This window comes from Chaetura pelagica, unplaced genomic scaffold, assembly GCF_000747805.2.
Source record: "Chaetura pelagica isolate M959 unplaced genomic scaffold, ChaPel_1.0 scaffold345, whole genome shotgun sequence".
NCBI classification, from domain to species: Eukaryota; Metazoa; Chordata; class Aves; order Apodiformes; family Apodidae; genus Chaetura; species Chaetura pelagica.
The window spans coordinates 1,657,543-1,669,667 of NW_009953962.1; positions in this window are offsets into that span (position 1 = coordinate 1,657,543).

The following is a 12,125-nucleotide window of genomic DNA, read 5'->3' on the forward strand; positions in this document are numbered from 1 at the left end:
CACACAGGGCTCATCCAGAGGTGTATGTAGGAACTCTCAACTGTGTGTCTCTAGATCCATGTCAAGTAGATCTGCTATTTCAGGTAATATTTTAATTGTTGTTTGTTTGTGGTTTTGTTTGGGTTTTTTTGTTTTGATTTTTGTTTGCTTGTTTGGTTTTGTTGTGGTTTTTTTTTTGTTAGGACAACTTCTGTATGAACGACATTTACTTCAGGGAATGCAAATATTAATATATTTCTGGGAAGATTTCCAGCACTTCTTTCAGTATTTAGAAATTTTAACGGTACAGATCTCCAAGTCTGAATCTGAGGAGGGCTAATATGATATAAATTTAGACTGGATATTAAAAGGATTGTCAGGCACTGGAACTGTTTTCCCAGGGAACTGGTAGGGTGATCATCCCTGGAGATGTTTAGAAGACGTATAGATGAGGTGCTCAGGGACATGGCTTAGTGGTGGACTTCACAGTTTTAGGTAACAGTTGGACTTGATGATCTGAAAGGTCTTTTCCAACCAAAATGATATGACTCTATGATTTGGATAGCTGTCTACCAGTGCAAAACAACTGAAAATAATCAGTTGTTTTATCAGAAACAGCACCAGTAACTCTCAGTTGTAATATCTAAAACCTGACTAAAAAATCTGTAATCACTGGTGACCTTGAGCCAAGTTTCCATGACATCCACAGACTTCTATGTGACCTTAAGAGTTTCTGTGTGTGTGACAAAATCTCTGCCTGGGAGATTTTAGTGAACATGTGCATAAAAATTTGTCTTCTACTTTTGCAAAGCTTGAAGGGGATTATGGAGGGTGGTTGCTGTGGGCTGGGAGCAGGACTGATTTGCTGTAATGAACAACAGAAAAGTTTACATGAAGCAGCAAGAACACTGGAATTTTTTATTTATTTTTTTTTAAGAGGTTAGGATTAATGAAAACTAATAGTAGCCTTCCACGATTTCTAGGAAATAAAATGAGTATTATTACAGGAATTAAAACTTAGCCGAGGGTAATGAAAGTATCCTGAGACATTAAATTAGGGGGTTGTCACTTCAGAAAGGGCAATTAACACGTACAACCCTTGGATTGTTTGTTATTTTATGGGTTTTGCTCCATGCACTACAAACAGGGATTACAGGTCACACTGAAACTAAATGTTCTGCAGCAAAGCATTTGCTGAGTTAAGGAATGATAGATAACAGGTCCTTTCTTTCATTCCTTTCTCAGTTTTGGTCTGTGAATGAAAACCCAGTGCACTTTTTGACAAATTCTGTACACTTTTTAGCAAAGTGAGGAAACAATAAATGTTTCATTGCATGGTCAATGAATAGACCTTCCTTAATCAGTGAAAACAATCGAAGAATGTGAAGCACATCAGATATATCCAGGTTATTTGTTTCCTAGTTGTATTAAAGCAGACTATTATAAGGTAAGAACCCCCTTTTTTTTTTCTTCATTCTGCCATCTTTCACATTACAGCTATTTTAACAGTTACTATCACATTCAGACCTAATGTAGTTGCAATTTACAGAGACTATTCCTGACTTCCATGTTCATTCTCGGCATGATGTTGTCACTGTCATACACTAAGTGTATTAGGAAGAGGAAACTGAGTGCAAAGGTACCCCCATATACCGGCAGGCCAATATAAGATTGAAAGCATATTTGACATTACACAAAGACTTTCAATCAGTCAAGATAAACAGCTTCACCTTCAAGCATTAAAGAACATACTTTTTAAAAGGCAGAATTGATCAGAGTCCCAGGAAAGGCCTCCTGCACAAAGGTGAGGAGGCAGAGACAAGGACCCTGTGGGCAGCCATACAACAATGAGACTGTCATTACACCGGGAACTGCAAGGTCTGATACTTCTGTGAAACAACTGTCAGGCAGTGGTGGTGAAATGCAGTACCACTGACATATTGCACCTCTCCACAGTGCTACACATCTGCTCATGTACTTAGCAAGTTGAAGGTGGTAACACCCAACCCTGCTCTACATGGAAGTGCAGAGCAATCAGATGGCAGTGGACTTCCTTCTCTGCCAGACGCCTTCTTACAGTTATAAACCTGCTTGAAGCGCAGCATGTGGTTTGAGTGGTTTTAAGAATAATTTACCTATGCACTACCATTTGTTGACTGGTAAGACAAGAGAGAGGGAGAAAGCTGATGAGCCTTGAAGGTAATGGCAAGGGTTTTTAATTTTTGAGAAGGAGAACTTTGCAGACTGTTATCCACAAAAACGAGCTCACTGGAGGGTGTGCTGTATCTCACAGAGCTAAACGAAAGATGACTTGCAATCTGCTTCACATGCTACAGAGAGGATCTTTTTAATGCTTAAATTTTAACAGCTGGTAGATGGTATGGTTTACACCTTCCCACACACACGCTGGCTTGGTTAATTTCTTTGCCCCTTAGACATGTGAAACTTAGATGCTTGTTTGAGCTTTTTACCAGGATTCCTTCTATGTTCTTGGGAGCTTAAGATTTGCCATCAAAGAGCAGTTCCTTCCTCTTTATATAGTTACGTAACAGAAAGAGGATGGATTTAGCCCAGACACAAATTTAGGTTTCCAAAGGTACGTAAGAGGACTCCACTGGGAGTTTGTTGTTCCTTACATGTAAAGGAAGTGATTTGAGGTTCTTCTGTGAAATCTGTAAGCTACATAGATGTGGTATGATTACCTGCAAATTATGATTGATAAATGCAACAGATTAAAGAGGACGCACTAGAGTTACACATCTCACCAAAATTACTCTAGATCCACAAAAAACAGACACACAAAACAAACAAGCAAGAATCCACAACCAAACCAACTAACCCAAAACCATAGTTCCTCATTTGTTTACATATAAAGGTATATCCTTACACATTCAGGAAGATACAGCCTGTCAGCTCATGTAGTCACATGATAGTTTTGGACAATGTCAGAAAATCAAACACAATCCAGCTACAGTTTCTCTTCATAGCTGGATATTAGAGTTCTTTGAAATATTGTTGCAGGCTTCACAATGATATTAACTAAAGACAGAAACAACACATTTCATGAGGAAGTATTTACAGCTTCCCAAATGTAGCAGTCTATTCAGGTTTTTTTGCCCACTGCATGAAGGGCAGCTGACTCACCCAGAGGATCTGGTAGCTGTGCACAGACAATCTAGCTGCAGTAATTGTAGCCCACACAGACATTAGCATGAGATAAATTAATCTGGGTTCGCAACTGACTGCCTCAGATTCTTAAAAAAATGAGAGAAAAAAACTTAAAAGATTTATAACAAATTATCTTCTCAGTGTCCCCTTTATGCTCAACAGGTAAAGTGTTTTGCGCTTTTAATGTGTCATGATTTGAATAGCATGGGCTATTTTACTGTGATATTTTCATTACACACACTCTTATCATCTAAATTCATTGTTAGATTTATATAGACGTTTATTTTGGCCATGAATAAATTTATTCCTCTGATATTGTAATCAATAGTATTATAGACGTGTTAACAAGACCACTTCTACTGTAATTAATATTGTCATAGACTAGTCTTGTTAAGACTACTTCAAGGACCACAGAAAATGAATATAATGAATGACCAAGCATGATATACTTTCATTTTAAAAATCAAATAATCAACGAGGAACTTGTTTAATCATTTGTCCTTCACTTGCCTAATTCTTCTCAGAGCATGGATCTATGCTGGAAGAATGTTCAAAATCTAAAAGTGCCTAGATCTAAATCATCTCACTCTCTAGGTAGAAACAATCTGCTTTGCAGTCATGTTGCGTGCAAAACAAACCCTAGGGAAGAATCACAAAGAAGATGCTGGCAGGCCCACAGCAGTTACACTCAAGAGATGGGAAACTTCTACAGATGTGTGTTCTCTTTTACTGTGAAAGCAACTGGTGATTTACAGTGCCAGTGCCTCCCACAGACACCCTGGACACATGTCACCAGCAGAGATGCATTTTCCCTAAAGAAATGTGCAGTCCTGAGTTAGCTCAGAAAATGAACTAATATAATTCTCTAAATAACAAAAATGTAATTAGAAAAATCCTCATTTTATAGTAATTTTAAGAAACCATTAATAATTTCCTACAGGATTTGTTGAAGTATCGCAGCACAACACAGAGTGACAAAAGCTAATCTCTCAAAAGTTATGTTTTAGGGTTTGGTTAGATAAATTGTTAGATAAATGCACAGAAACCAGCAGGAAATGTAAAAACTGTGTATGTGCATGTGTGTGTGGTGTGTGTTGTTCAGAAATACACATAAATATTTACACACATATATAACCAATGAACATCTAATTTAGATTAAGTCAGCTGTCTGAATATACATAAAAATATGAAAACTCTCACAGATCCCTGCTGCAAAATAAAAGTCTGCAATTTTAAAGCATGCATTTAACAAAAAAACACAACCAAACAAACAAAAAATAAACAAGCAAACAACAATTTCTCCCAGCTAAATGAATTACAACCTTTAGAAAGAGTAACTAATTAAAAATGTTCATTAAGTTTTTCAGTGTTTTTTTCTCACACTTCTCTCTCCCAATGTATTTTTCTAAAAAGACAGTTGAAGAAAATGAATTTTCCTTAGTACTTCCAAGTTTTATAAAAGAACAAAATGTTATTAGAGCCAATGGAAGGAAGCCAGCATAGTTGAGAAATCTACAGCAACTTGAACATTAGAATAAATTAAATTGCTTGGAATACTTAACTTCCAAGTTAACTTCTACTGCACTACTGGCAAGAAGCAGTGTCCGTTTTCCTCCAAAGTTAGAACTGAGCTTTCATCCATCCTGAGCACAAAAACTACTGCTTGACTGCTTTGCTGCAACTTCCATCAGCAAACCATATTGCAAGCTGGTAAAGGCTGCTACAATCTCAAACACAATCGCATTCAGTGTATACAACAAACTTGAAGCAGTTACTTACAGGTAGCAGTGCTTCCCCAGGAGGCTGAACGCGAGACCATACTAGAATAAAAGGAATAATGAATGTCACTGACCTAGCAATTTCTGGTTTAAAAGGCCGGCAGAGAATGAAATTCAGTGAGTGGGCGACAGAGGGAAAGACAGAGGCGGGGGGAGGGGGTGGGGGGGCCGGGGGCAGCGGGAGAGATGAAATTCCAGTCTTTCTGGTCAGCTTGGCCGAGGTTTTTTCCGTACTAAAAGTCCACCAAAAAAAACACTCTTTGCCTGCAAGACCGCTCCCGGCTGCAGAGCCCCAGAGTATAAAAACTTTCGGGCTCCCTGTAACAAGGGCACTCTGAGATGCCTTGTGAGTGTTTACGCTCAGCAATGCTCTGGCAGCCGGCCCCCGATCTTCCTTTCCCCTTCTGCTGGTTAAGTCTGTTGGGACTAAAAACTGAGCTCCTGTTAGCAACGTTTACTTTTTTTTTTTTTTTTTTTCTCCCCGTTTCTGCTAGTTTATTTCCTTCAACAGACACACACAGGGTCATTTATATTTTAAAGATTCATAGCCAAAAATGTGACCTGAAATCTTTTCTGATCAACCAGATTTCTCCCACAAGAAAGAAAAATAGTCTTTATTGTAGTACAGCCATGATTAATTTCTACCGTAAGATAACAGGGAAGCAGGTTGGACCTTATTTCAAGGTGGCTGATGAAATTAAAACCAAGTGAATTATCAATTTAATAGTAATGCATAGTGCCTACTTACATATGTGATACTTTTTATGAGCTGAAGTGATCAGTTGACTGCTGTTCAAAATCCCACTGCATGTTGAAGCATTAACATATATTCATTTCACTGACTAACTGCAGTTGTAACAGAGTAAAATCCAGGACTATTTGTTTTTCCATTCAGAACAGCAGGAAAGGGGAAGGGTACAACCTAAATCCCACCAAATATTTAATACTCCATAGAATTTGAGATCTCTCTCCAGCTGTCAGTCGTAAGACTCACATCAGGTTTGCAGATTTGTCTGGCTAGTGGGAGTTTTTAAGTAAAATTTGCTATCACACAGTGGCTGGTTGGTGTATCCTGAGGAGTAAACTTCACCACCCACATTTTCAGGGCATAGAGGCTGTACTACAAAGTCACAGTACAGAGACAGAATTACCAGGGACAGACCACCCTGCACCCATCTCAGCACAGGCACCAAAAGCCCTTTTAAGCATAGAGGCCAAAGAGATTCTCAGTCCACCCACAGGCCAATGTTAAAAGTGGAAGAGTAACTGCATGTAAAAGAGCCACTGACACTCAAGTTCCCTATGTAAGCAGGAGCCAGATCCAGTATGACCATAACTCTGTATCTTGTTGCCTCTTCTTATCCCTTTTTCAAGAAGCAAGCCGAGTTTGACACTCATATGGAAGCAAAACCACACTATAAAAGTGCAAAACCAAAGTCAATAGCATGAAAAAAAAAAGAATCAGTTCCTGTGGTATGACTTAAAGGCAGATGAACAAAACACATGAGAGTTCAAAATTAAAATTAACTCAAATCTACCCCATATGTAATATGATAAAATCGGGGTTATATTTTTAATGAAAAAATGCTAGGCAAAAGAAAAATAATTCCCCGAAGTACAATACTAGTATCACAGTGGTATACTGACCTGGGTTTCAGACTGGAAGTAATCCTCAGATTTTATCAAGTTTCAGAAAAATGTGGATTGAGAATTTGTATACTCTTGACTTGTGTAGATAGATGTGGGTTAGCTTGTGTGGTTTTGTTTTCTGGAGTCCTCATGAGGATTCCAGATCCTCATATGGGGAATCCTCATATGAGGAATTTTGTTTTCTTCTAATCCACTGTGATAAACGGCCTGTTTCTATTGTGTAGTAGTCTGATTAGGATCATTGATTTAACTGTACTTACAGGCTAATTTAAAAAGTGACAGCTTATTTTAAAATGTGATGTCTCCAACCCATTAATTCATAACATAATTGCAAAAACTCTTTTCAAATCAGTTTGATTCCTCTGGCAATGAACGTGACATCTTATTTCTTGTTGTACTCCTTAACTACAATTAAGTTTTGCAATCTCTATCAAGCTTACATTAGCTAAAGGATAGACTAAAATTACCAAAGCTTTTCTTGAGGAATGCCAAAGCACTGAAGACAAGATATGCCTTTTGTACACATACTCAGTCTTTATTTCAACCCTTTTATTTCAACATTTGTCTACAAAAGAAATTGGCTGGGCAGTCAGGCCCAGAGAGTGGTGGTCAATGGAGTCAAATCCAGCTGGGGCCAGTCACAAGTGGTATCCTCAGGGCTCAGTGTTGGGACTGTTTCTGTTTAACATCTTTATTGATGATTTTGATAAGGACATAGAGTGTATTATCAGTAAGTTTGCAGATGACACCAAGCCAGGCAGGAGTGTTGATCTGCATGAGGATAGGGAGGCTCTACAGAGAGACTTGGATAGATTGGATCATTGGGCTGATGTCAATGGTCTGGGCTTCAACAAGGCCAAGTGCCAGGTCCTGCACTTGGGCCACAACAACCCCAGGCAACACTACAGGCTGGGGAAGTGTGGCTAGAAAGTGTCTGGCAGAAAAGGACCTGGGGGTTCTAATTGACAAGCAGCTGAATATGAGCCAGTAGTGTGCCCAGGTAGCCAAGAAAGCCACTGTCATCCTGACTTGTCTTAGAAATAGTGTGACCAGCTGAAGCAGAGAGGTGATTGTTCCTCTGTACTCAGCACTGGTGAGGCCACACCTGGAGTATTGTGTCCAGTTTTGGGCACCTCAATTCAAGAGAGATATCGAGGTGCTAGAGCAAGTACAGAGGAAGGCAATGAAGCTGGTGAAGGGCCTAGAGAACAAATCTTACTAAGAACGCTTGAAGGAGCTGGGAATGTTTAGTTTGAGAAAGAGGAGGCTGAGGGGAGACCTCGTCAGTCTCTACAACTACCTGAATGATCATTGTAGAGAGGTTGGTGGAGAGGTAACTAGGGACAGAACAAGAGGGAATGGCTTTAAGCTGCAACAGGGGAGGTTTAGACTGGATATTAGGAAATTTTTTTTCAAGAAAGCATGGTTAAGACACTGGAATAGGCTTCCCAGGGAGGTGGTTGAGTCATCATCCCTGGATGTGTTTAAGGGTCATTTGGATGTGGTGTTGGTGGATCTGGTTTAGGGGAGAACTTTGTAGAGTAGGGGTGATGGTTGGACTCGATGATCCCAATGGTCTTTTCCAACCTGAATAATTCTATGATTCTATGAAAGAGAATAGTTTGGTCTTCTGAGAATGAAACTTAAGCATGGTATCTATTTCTTCTTAATTACTAGCTAAAATCGTACAGTCCAGACTGTTGGTATGGATGGAAATAGTACATTTTTTTCTGTAAGCTTTCTGTAACACGGTATAGTCATAATCAGTCTCTTTCCAGATTTTTATGTGGAAAAGTAAAAAGTGCACCTAACGTACAAAACAGGCAAGAACACACACAGCCCCATCCCCATATACAACACACACACTCTGCAACCACCTCTTCTCTTTAATTGCAACTTGCATGGATAAGCAGTGGCCTAAATTGCGTATTGTCATCCCCTAAATTGCACATTTGTTCCACACTCTTGTAAAGGGGATGAGGTTCTCCAAGAAACAAAAGAATCATCCCAAACTTGAAGGATCTAGACATGAAGTTCTGCTGAACTGTGGGGTGAAAAAGATACAATTATTTCCTAGTCATTTGTTATATGTCAGAAATTTTCTCCTGTGAGTGACTGCACATAGTTGCAGCAGTCCACTCTTCAGGCTCTGATGTAGGCTGAGGAGAACAGGGTGAAAGATCATGTTGAAAGGGGAAGTATTAAATCTGACTTCTTCTCCTTCCCCAGCCTATGTATATTCCATCCATAAAGATCCAATGTCTTCTTGGCTACTGCAAGTATGGGAAGGCCCCTGAGTGCACTAGGTTGTGCTCTTTTGAAACATAAAATGGCAAGAACAGCAAGGTGAGGTCTGACTGTGAGCAGGAAGATCAGGGCACAGAGCAGATCCTGCCAGGGGCAGTCAATCCACCAGGCTGGCATCCTAGTACCACTAGGCACTCCTCTAGAAGACTCATCTAGTGGTTCCCATGATCATAAGAACATGATAATCATGTTAGTGCCATCAAAACAACCAGCACACTTCCTAGAGAAGAAACAAGGATAATCTGGGACTGCAGCACGTCTGTGGTTGGTGTCACTGGCTGAGGTTTCTTTGCAGCACTCTGCACAGACACCACAACTAGGAGATTAATGCAGCTGCCTGAGCCTGTCCCCTTCATCCACAAAACCCGGAGTTTACAAGCAAGAAGTTATTAATGTATTTCAAAATGAAATGGTCTGCTGGTTATTTCCCCTCTTTATTGAAAAGTATTTTCTGGAACATTACCAAGCAAGATATTCCTTTGAGTTCTGTCACAGGAGACTGAGGATCTGCTGGTTATCAGGCACAGCCAAGCAGGAAACATGCTGCGTTTTGTCAGTGAAAAGCAATTAACGTATATAACACAACAGAGGAGATTGTCCTTGCAGCAGGGAGTACATCCGTTTCCTCTTCCCCTTCCAAGGCACTGAAAAGCCTGATGACTAAGACACCATCAAGCTTCTGTGCTCAGTTAAACCCCCACTCACTCACAGTCACCAAGCATCAGTAATGCTCTGGAAAGGTATCTGAAGTAGCAAACTGAATAGAGACAGGTGCCTACACAGAAATGTTATAGCCTGCAGACTCCTTGTAAGACATATCCTACATAGGTTCATAGCTTGGAACATATTCCTGAGTGGTTTTGATGATTTTTATCAAGCACGTAATGGTTTGTGGCCTGGTAGTCAGGAGACCTGGATTCAGATGATACCTGTGCTCTTACAAACATGTACATGGGACAAATCAACCCTTGAGATTTGGTACTACAGCTGCATGAGTGAAGAGCATTGGTTCTGGCTGTATTCCACAAAACCATTCTTGTCCTTGGGAAAGAAACAGACTGGAAACTACATTTTATCTGTGCTCAGTTTGATGTGACATAGATTTAACTCTCCCTGTAATCAACAATGGGAATGTCAAGTGATACACCAAACAGGGTGGCAAAGGTTTCTACCCTAATGAGACCAAAATCACGAGACATTATACTGTTGATGTTTCTTTCCTGATAAGTGTCACAAAACACTCCTTTCAAAGGACAATTGCCACAGAAACTTGCCAGCATTTTAAAGAATCTCTCAGAGGCCTAACCTTTAGGGAGATATTTTCTGCTCCAGTGACAAAACAATTGACCTCTTAATTTATGAACCATGACTTTTCTTTTGTCTGAAAAAAGAAGCTGTGACCTTAAGGGAGTTTTAAGCTGTATACACTTCCAGAAAAGTGATAGAAAGGCAATCTTCAGGGGATGAGGGAAGTTACCCATATCCAATCCACTGACAACAGCCACACACTAAATATGAGGAAGCCCATATTTACCCTACTGCAAAGCCTCAAACCAGCAGAAAAAATACTGTTATTTATTTTAGATTGCATTTAGAGGTTTAGTTTGGGTTAGGGTTAGAAGAGGAACTCTTTGCAAGCACAGCTGCCCTTCAACTTACTCCTAACAGGTAATGAATACAGCAGAGACATGCCAGCATGTCAAAATAATCATCAGATTAAGCATAACATGTAAAGTTAGAAATTCTGGATACTGAAGCTTTAGTCCAACTTTCTGGAAAGCATTTTGTGTCTCAGTTTTTATCAAATGAAAACTTCACTCACCTCAATTATATCAAATGGCCCAATCCATTGATAGCCACGTTGTATTGGAACCATTTGAAATAATGTTTCCTCTTAAGGAGTCAAGGTGCCTGCTTGTAAAGAACTGAGATTCTCAATTGGAACATAGTCTAAAGAATAAGAATGTTATTTATTTCATATATAATGGAAAACGGTTCATTTATGTTTACTAACATTGCTCTCTAAAATAGTGTAAACTTTTGATTAAAACAGTGTAGCCTTTTGGCAAAGAACAAAGGAGAGAAAGAATTAAGATGCTATTTTTGCCTATGTTACAGCAAATAAAAGGTGGGGATTTTATAAACCTGGAAATCTAGATTAATCTAGATTAATTTTTCTTTGAGCCTTTCCATAAAATCCGATTTATACCTGCAAAACTTTCCTCTTCCAAACTGTCTATGGCTGTGTCCTTAATATCTGAGATTATTACAGGAAGTCTGGTACAATATGTAAACCACCTTTACAGTAATCCCTGCATGATCAAATGAGGACATATCATTTGCTTTTGTAGAGTTTCTTCTAAAATGTTATGTCACATATCCTGGCACAACTCCTCATTTGGTGTAGATAGGCTCATTAGGAACTCTTTCCATATTTGTTTAAAGTCACAGAATCACAGAATGGTTTGGGTGTGAAGGGACATACAGAGGTCATCTAGTCCAACATAAATTCACTGCAATAATATAAATGCTCATCAAAATAGAAAGACTCAACAATAACTGCAATAGAATATGCTACAGGCCATGTGCCCATTTTGAAATTCTCAGTAGTGCAAATTTGAAAATGTTGCAAAATGGTTCTCTTTGCGTCTCCTCAAGAAAAATGGAACACAGCACTACCGTGGTGCCCTGCAGACAAGATGGCTGGGAATTGTCTTCGCTCATTAGATATTCAGACAAAATAGAAAGAGGCATAAGGAATAAAAATCAAGTTCATGCCGAATCTGCAATCAGCAATTGACATAATTTTCTGAAATCTTCCCTATTTTTGTAATTGCAACACAATGCAAGCACAATGTGTTTGTGGGAAAAAAATTTGCTGGTATTTCAATTAAAAACAAAACAAAACAAAACATTGGGTCACAGATGCTAAATAGAAGAAGTAACTATAAATGAGTCTCATGTAAAAGATTGAGTCTAGAAGTAATCCTCTTCAGGTTTGGAGCAAAACCATGTATCACAGTGCAACAAGTGTTAGCGTTTTAGTCTTAAGTAAGCTCCCGTAATTTTTAAAGAAATTTGTGCCTTACATGGAGCACAGTTGTCAAGAGATCAAATGCAGTGTGCCACTGTAAGTTGCCTCATTGGAAAATGCATGCAGGGTATGTGTAATAGCAAAGCCTTCGATCACAAAGACCCAACATTTGAGTTTTTTGTCACAAAGAGAAACTAAACATTAAATTT